Source organism: Megascapheus bottae, chromosome 1, assembly GCF_031878675.1.
Source record: "Megascapheus bottae isolate mThoBot1 chromosome 1, mThoBot2.hap1, whole genome shotgun sequence".
Taxonomy (NCBI): Eukaryota; Metazoa; Chordata; class Mammalia; order Rodentia; family Geomyidae; genus Megascapheus; species Megascapheus bottae.
This window is the reverse complement of record NC_143509.1, coordinates 81,711,956-81,720,119: the sequence shown is the minus strand read 5'-3', so window position 1 is coordinate 81,720,119 and position 8,164 is coordinate 81,711,956. Positions and strand designations below refer to the sequence as shown.

General features: G+C 32.1%; 1 long non-coding RNA gene across 1 annotated transcript; it reads left to right on the top strand.

Moving 5' to 3' along the window:
- The first annotated feature begins 248 nt into the window (after positions 1-248).
- Positions 249-6,885, top strand: LOC150069533 (uncharacterized). Its single transcript, XR_016535536.1, has 4 exons — positions 249-391; positions 2,657-2,737; positions 3,423-3,506; positions 6,789-6,885. It is a non-coding gene; the product is annotated as an uncharacterized LOC150069533 (long non-coding RNA).
- The last annotated feature ends 1,279 nt before the right edge of the window (positions 6,886-8,164 follow it).

Here is an 8,164-nt window from a genome sequence, read left to right as displayed (position 1 = left end):
GGTGAATGGAACTTCTACCTCCTTTCTTCTACAAGTTTGATATGTAGTCTCTCCTTCATTTAAATAAATTATTTTATTCTATAACAGTTTAAAGAAAAATGGAAATCCTTTCACAGAGAAAAAACAGACATAATCACATAATTGTGCCACAGAGAACCTAGTGTTATAATATGTTCTACTACTGTGGAAATATGATTAAGTACTAGGAAGAGTGGCACAAGTGTCTCATGTTTGTATTCCTATCTCAAGAGTCTGAGATATAAGAATCAAAGTTTGAAACTGGAACAGCCAAAGCTGAGATACTTTTATCTCCAACTACCCAACAGCAACAATAAGAATCCAGAAGTGAAGAGGTTCCGCAAATGGTAGAGCATCAGCCTTAAGTAAAAATGTATGTGTGGCCCATAGTATAAGTCCCAGTTATCATACCAACAATTAAAAATAAAATAGGGAGAAAAAGGTCAAACATGTGAGTTTGCAATTGACCTTTCAGGGCAATATTATTTGCAAAAAACATTCACTTGGACAAGGCATAATTTGAAATTCATCCTGTTGCAGTTAGTTTTCTCATCAATATCTGTATTTGAACACAGAAGAAAGCTGTTATGATTTTTCTGAGGAAGAAAACAATTCATAGGATGACAATCTTTTGTAATTCTGATCACCATCTGAAAATTTTTAATTAGAATAGTTATGATGTATGTAATACACGATGTAAAATAAAAATTAATTGCTTATTGCTTATTATAATAACTATTAGGAAATATGTATGTGTTGAAATTAGGAGTATGCAGCTTAGAAAGAATCAGATATTCACATCTTTGTGGTTGTGCAATGGGATAAAAATAATTGTTTCCTATAATTAGGAATGGCTAATAAATTAATATTTTCTAATCAATATGTGAATTATTTTAGGAATTTTTCTAAAATTTGTTTTTGTTATAAAATGTTATGATGTTACTAGAGAAGGGGTCAGCCATGATACAACTTTTCACATAAACATACTGCTAGGAGAATAGGGGGGAAAAATGCTCAGCAACAGTCTATTTTATAGAATAAAGTTTATTTTGTAATTAAAAAGATCTTCACTACAGAAAATGAAACTGAGTCATCAAAAATGAACTATAGAAAACCTAAACAAGATAATTTAATAATAAAAACTAATGTATAACTTTTTAATATAAAAAAATAATATGATGATTGTGAATGATTTCAAGAAGTATGGCCAACTTCAATTTATAGTATGGAAGTCAAATTTTCATTTAAAGATTATTTACGCAAACCAGTCTTAGAGGCCAGGAAATCAAAGTAAATTTTTATTGACACAGGTGTGTTTGTGTGTGTGTGTATGTCTTTTTTTTTTTTGTGGTCGTGGATCTTGAACTCTGGGTGTGGGCAGTATTCCTGAGCTTTTCAGTTCAAGGCTATTACCCTACCCCTTGAGCCACAAAGCCACTTCTGGTTTTCTAGTGGTTAATTGGTGATAAGAGTCTCATGGTCTTTAGTTCAAAGCCTTGGATGGCTTTGAACCATGATCCTCAGATGTCAATCTCCTGAGTAGCTAGGTTTATAGACGTGTGCCACCACACCTGACTTTCACTAGTTTTTTCTAATGGGGAAACCTGGCATCATTCCAAAGCAGAAAAGAGAGGCTAGAGAGTGGACAGAAAGAGAGAAATATAGATTAACAGAAGGAGAGAAACATGAAGGGAAAATATGAGGAGTTTGGGAGAGAGAGGATTACTTTTTTTATATAAGAAACATATATTCAAATAAATAACTCACTCCTGTAACAGCACTAATTTATTGACTTTACTTTCATAATCTGTCTCCTTTGGTTCAATTTCTCAATATAATTACATTGAAAATTATGTTTAATTTTTAAAATTTCTTTTATTCCTTTTTTGTTACTATACATAGAGTGTGTAGTGTGCCTAGTAGTAGAGTGCTTGCCTAGCATACACAAATATCTGTATTAAATTCCTCAGTATCTCATACACAGGAAACACCAGATGTGATGCTGTGGTTCAAGTTTAGAACCTAGTCTTGAGAAAGCTCAAGGACAATGCACAAGCTCTGAGTTCAGGACAACCAGGAGAGAGAGAGAGAGAGAGAGAGAGAGAGAGAGAGAGAGAGAGAGAGAGAGAGAGAGAGAGAGAGAGAGGGAGAGGGAGAGGGAGAGGGAGAGGGAGAGGGAGAGGGAGAGGGAGAGGGAGAGGGAGGGGGGAGGGAGGGAGGGAGAGGGAGGGGGGAGAGGGGGAGAGGGGGAGAGGGAGGGAGGGAGGGAGGGGGGGAGGGGGGAGGGGGGAGGGGGAGGGGGAGGGGGAGGGGGGAGAGGGGAGAGGGGAGAGGGGAGAGAGGGAGAGAGGGAGAGAGGGAGAGAGGGAGAGAGGGAGAGAGGGAGAGAGGGAGAGGGAAAGGGAGGGAGGGAGGGAGAGGGAGAGGGAGGGAGGGAGGGAGAGTGTCAAACAAGTGAGGTAACTAGCATGTTTATTTATGGACAATGTCATGCCTTCCTTCTCTCCTAGATTTTCCCTCCCATCCCATCCTATACAATTTGTATAGTTCATTCTTGACAGTGTCCAGTGAGTACCACTGCTCTATTTATTCATCCTTTGTGCTTCTACTAATGCACTTTTTTCCCTCCTCCAAACAGATAAATAAGACGAAATAACAAAGCAAATAAAAAACTGTGACAAGAAAATTCTCTTTTTTCCATTTTCTGGGATTCATTTCTGTAAGTATTATTTTATATTATCTGAGGTGCATAGACATTGTGTCTTTTTGTTCCTCTCTTAAGAATATCCCCCTTCAATGAAGCTTATATCTAAACATATGTTTTGGGAAATGTATGCAAACCCGAACCCAACTGAACTTGCAAGCGAATATAATAAAAATCTCAAATCCAGCACCATGAAATGGAACTTTCTTATACCAAATGTAATTAAGTAAAATGCAGCAATTTGGATTTTTTTATGCAACTGGAGTTATTGTAAATAAATGGGAATTTGGATACAGAGACAATCATGTAAATGAGAAAGATAAAATTATGGTAATAGTATTCTAAGAAACAAAGATAGTATTCAGATAGAGTTAACAGTAATAATTAAATTCCTATTTTCTTTGGATTTCATATATCAAACACTGTGAGAATAATTCTTAGTTATTTAAATCCTTCATTTGTTGGCATCTTATTTAACAGCCTTAGTTAAAGATTCATCATTAACATCATGGATTTTATAGTATAAATTAATTTAACTCAAGATTTGTGTAGCAATTTATATTTAAATTACTTCTCAATACAGCTGATTAATTATTTTCATTATTTAAAATATTTGGAAATTAGCACATACTTGAAAAAACTAAAACTTTTTATGCAAATTCTTGTCTGGCATTTAATGAATGTTTCTTTCCTTTTTCAGGTTTTAAAAATTATCTTTAAGTAGATGGACAAAGAAGTTGTGATCTAATAAAGCAATTTATGGATATAAAGTATCTTGATCAATGTCAGTATTTTGAAAATTTATCTATGCCTTCAAGTTTGAGTCCAAGTATCAATGCATACTTAAAAACATTTTCTTGTGCTTCCTCATTGATCATATAACATTTGCATATCATATTTAAAGTAAATGTAATTTTAAAGAGCTCAAAATTTGAAGGAGTATAGTACTATCCTAATGTAGTCTCACATAGATATACATAATAATTTTAAATTTTCCTCTACAGATAAATTTCTAGAGATGAATGAGTAATGTTTTTCTAAAAATATGATAGCTCTTGTTTCCCAAAGATTTCTCAGAGTAATTTTTTTGTGTGCCAGTCCTGGTTCTGGAACTTAGGGCCTGGGTACATCCAGGGACATTTTACTCTAGGCTAGCACACTGTGTCTTGAGCCACAGTACCACTTCAGACCTTTTCTGTGTATTTCGTACAGAGGAATCAAACCCAGGACTTTGTGCATGCTAAGAGAGCACTCTACCACTAGGCTATGCTCCTGGCCCCCTCTTGAGTAATCTTAACAGTTTAACAATGTCACTGTTTCCCTCATCAGACTTGGAAATGCCACTTCAATAACATGCTTGCATAAATGCTGGAAAGTTGTTGCCACTGTTGTTCTAATTAGCATAATGTTAATATAAAACCCTAGAGACATGAAGATTTAGAAAAGAAGCAAGTCAGTGTTTAAATGAAACTGTATTTCTGGACTAGGAGTTTCACCTACTGGTAGAGTGCTTGCCTAGCATGCAGGAAGACCTGGATTCCATTCTTCGGTACCACATCTATAGAAAAAAGCCAGAAGTGGTGCTGAGGCTCAAGCGGTAGAGCTCTAGCCTTGAGAAAGTCCAAGGACAGTGCTCAGGGGTTGAGCTCAAGCCCAGGACTGGCAAAAAAAAACAAAACAAAGCAAAAACAGTATTTCTCTTTCCTTTGAATATATGTGTAGCATTTTTTTCTTATTTTGTTGTTTGTTATTATTTATTCTCATGGTTGTGGGGCTAGAATTCAGAGTGCTATGGAATGAGTTGTTTCTGCACAAAGCTAGTTCTTTCCTATTTGAATCATATGTCGTACTCTCCTTTTTAATTTTTTTATTTTTTTGCTATTTATACTTAAATGTCATCCAGATTTGTCTGCATGTTGACTATAAACCGCAGAAAACACACTCAACCTATTAAGCTACTAAAATTATAGCTACCTCCTGCACTCAGATTTTTTGGATATTATTTTTCTTAAATATTTCTAAATAACCCTAAGCCTAAGAAAATTTGACCATCTTAATGAAATATTTGAAAGTAAATTTTAAATGATCCTATTAAATATTTTTTTGGAAACTGTAATCATAAACAGTATACATAATCTAACACTTGTCTTTTTAAAAGCATAAAATAATGTGTATTTCACAATAGATTTTAATATAGACACATCTCTATTTCAAGTGAATATCAAAAACACACAGAAGAAGTTCAATTAGATGTTAAAATTTTAAATAATTTATCTCATAAATCAGTCAAATAACATAAATAACAGCAGAGTCAATATATATATATAATTACTTATTGTAGTTTACTACATAAAAATTATTTGGGGTGATTTGTAAGGAAAGTAATTTTGCTATTATTTTGCTTTTATAGAGAGGAAAAATATGTAAACAAGCAAGCAGTTCTTTTACAAGAATCCTGATATCACTTTTTCAAACATCTTAAACCTTCTTTGTATCTTTAACAATTACTTTACATCCTTAAGCCAATGCATTTGTATTCATATTTGAAGTACCTTTGAATCTTTTTAGTATTTAGTATTTTTATTTCTGTGAATGATATGTATTCCAGAATTTTTGTTCTTATTAATTCTTGAGAAATTAAACAAACAAAAGATACACTAAGGTTCACAATTGGCCGAGGTTAATAAAGTTTTAAAAGAAATGTAAAGAAATCAATCAGAAAGACTAAATAAAGCAAGTTTTCAAACTACATTTTAATATTTTCTCTTTTTTTGTGCCAGTCCTGGGCTTGAGCTCAGGGCCTGAGCACTGTCCTTGGACTTTCTCAAGGCTAGAGCTCTACCACCTGAGCCTCAGCAACACTTCTGATTTTTTTCTACTTATGTGGTACAAAAGAATTGAACCTGCGTCTTCGTGCATGCTAGGCAAGCACTCTATCATTAGGCCAAACTCCCGGCTACATTTTAATATTTTTAAAGGAGAGAGACAGCAGAAGATTCAAGAGGCATAGAGGTGATTTCACTGAACTCTCACCAAGAAACCAGTTTTAGCATTCTTGAATATATATATATATATATATATATTCATTAGTGTATTTGAAAATGGGAAAATAAGGGAAAATGAGATGATTGTGAGAGAGTGGAAGAAGGAAAATTGGGAGAAAAACTTGAGAAGGGGTAACAATGTTAAAGAACTAATGTACCCACTACTGATGTTTGTAACAAAACCCCTTCATACATTACCCAAAAATAAAATAAAATTTAAAAAAATTGACAACAAAATAAACATAGAAAATCTCCCATAGGGAGATTAAGAATTGAGATTAAACCATCCATGAAGCCAAATATCCTTCAGAAATGAGCCAATTAAATTATTCAATGAACTTGCTGATGACCTGAGATAATTTTAGCTACTTATGCTTCAAAAAAAGAAAAGCTTCACTTAAGAAAGCTATGAAGTTAAGTACATAAATGAAAATAAATACGTTGAAAATTAGATTTCAATAATATTTTTATTTTCAGATATTTCCAACATTTACAAACAAGAGTGTTTTAAATAGTAAGATTAACATTTATAGATTGTGAAAAGACTCACATATATTCTTTACTAATTAAGAAGGTAAATTAACCTAAAATAATAATATACCCTTGAAAGGATAAAGAACGAAAAATAACTATCATTAAGTTAAGAGCACAGTACACACAATCGCTATACAACTTTGACTTAAATTCAATCATGAAAATTGGCAACTTTAATTAAAAAATAGAAGTCTTTACTAGATAATGAGTATTTACTGAATGATGAATTTTAGGTATGTACTTTTTCTAAAACATATTTCCATTTGAGAGATGATTTAACTAGTGTCTTTCACTGAAAAAATAAGCCTCAAATTTTAATATCTAAAAATGCACATGCTCATAGAAAATGAATATGTTCGGAGAATATATGTAAACATTTTCCTTTAAATGGTTTAACTGTCTATATTTGAGTAAATTTGTACCTTTTAATTATGGGTATTATTTGATAACTTTTCACAGTTTTGCATATTTTTATTTGCTTTTTGCAGATAATGGATATCCAATAAAATCACAACAAGCTAACAGAAGACTGAGTAATTTAATGATTGCTGAAACAAAATGCTAATCATATTTTTACTGCAGAAATAAAAGGTAAAATGTTACATCACATATGACTCAATTAAATTAAATGTCACATTTATTTATCAAGGGCACACTATTCTTATAGATACACCTACTCTTGGTACTCATCATGAAATTATCATAAGTAGCTTTTAACAAAATGAGACAAGAACAGAAAATTTGCTGTAAAATGTGATCAGCATAAAAATGTAAGAAATACTTTTGAAGAGGTTGCACAATTTCCTCTCTAATAAATGTGAATTAAGACATTGAATGCATTACTAATAAGAGTAAATTACTATGAAAAAAGCATGTGCCTTTTCTAATGTGATATAAATGAGTTACCTAAGCAGTATTATCTATACTAGAATTTGGACTATCAGGATGCAGTGTTTTTGATCAATGTGATCCTTCTGAAAAGCAATGTGTGGTGTGTTTTTATCCAGTTCTGTCCTATTCATTTGTGTTTAATGTGAATATATAACAAATTAATGAAGGATTTGATTAAGTGATACAAATTTGAAACTGCTATTAATCTTCTAATTTGTATTAGAAAATAAAAATGAGTTGACTCTTCAAATGCATTGAAATTTTATCACAAGACAATATGTATTAGAGCTAATAAAGTTTCCTGTAAATAGTGAAAATTAATAAATGCTCAATAAAACAAGTAATTTATAGTTTTATTTAAATAGATTCAGAGATTCAATAGATTTTTGGGGAGACTTTCAAATACCATTGATAAGAAATATTTAGTCTGGAATAAAGTCTGGTTTATAAAGAATATTTTAAGAGAATTATGTTACATATAAGTTTTTATATGACACTATCTCAAATGTACCAAATGAAAAACATTTTTTCATATATTTTTATTGTAATTAATAGAAGGGTTACATTATATTCACCAGATAGAAGGTGCATTACTTCACATACATTGATACCCTTTCTCATGTCTTGGTCCCCATTTCCCTTCCCCCCACCCCCACCCATCACCTTGATTCCCCCCCTTCCCTACCCAATCCAAATGAAAAATATTTTAAAGAGGGAAAACAGCCTTATGTACACATTCTAGATATACATTTAACACACTTTTAGACAATGGTATTTTAATTATTTTTAATTTTTTTTGAAAAATCGGGAAAATTTTAAAATTAGGAATATAAAAAGAGAAAAAATATTTAGCATTGTAGAAAAAGCATAATGTAAAGCCATTAAATATTAATTGGTAACAAATATTTTGATCCTCTCTTTTGACTAAATCAATGATTATTGTATTTTCTTCTCATATGATTATCTTTACAAC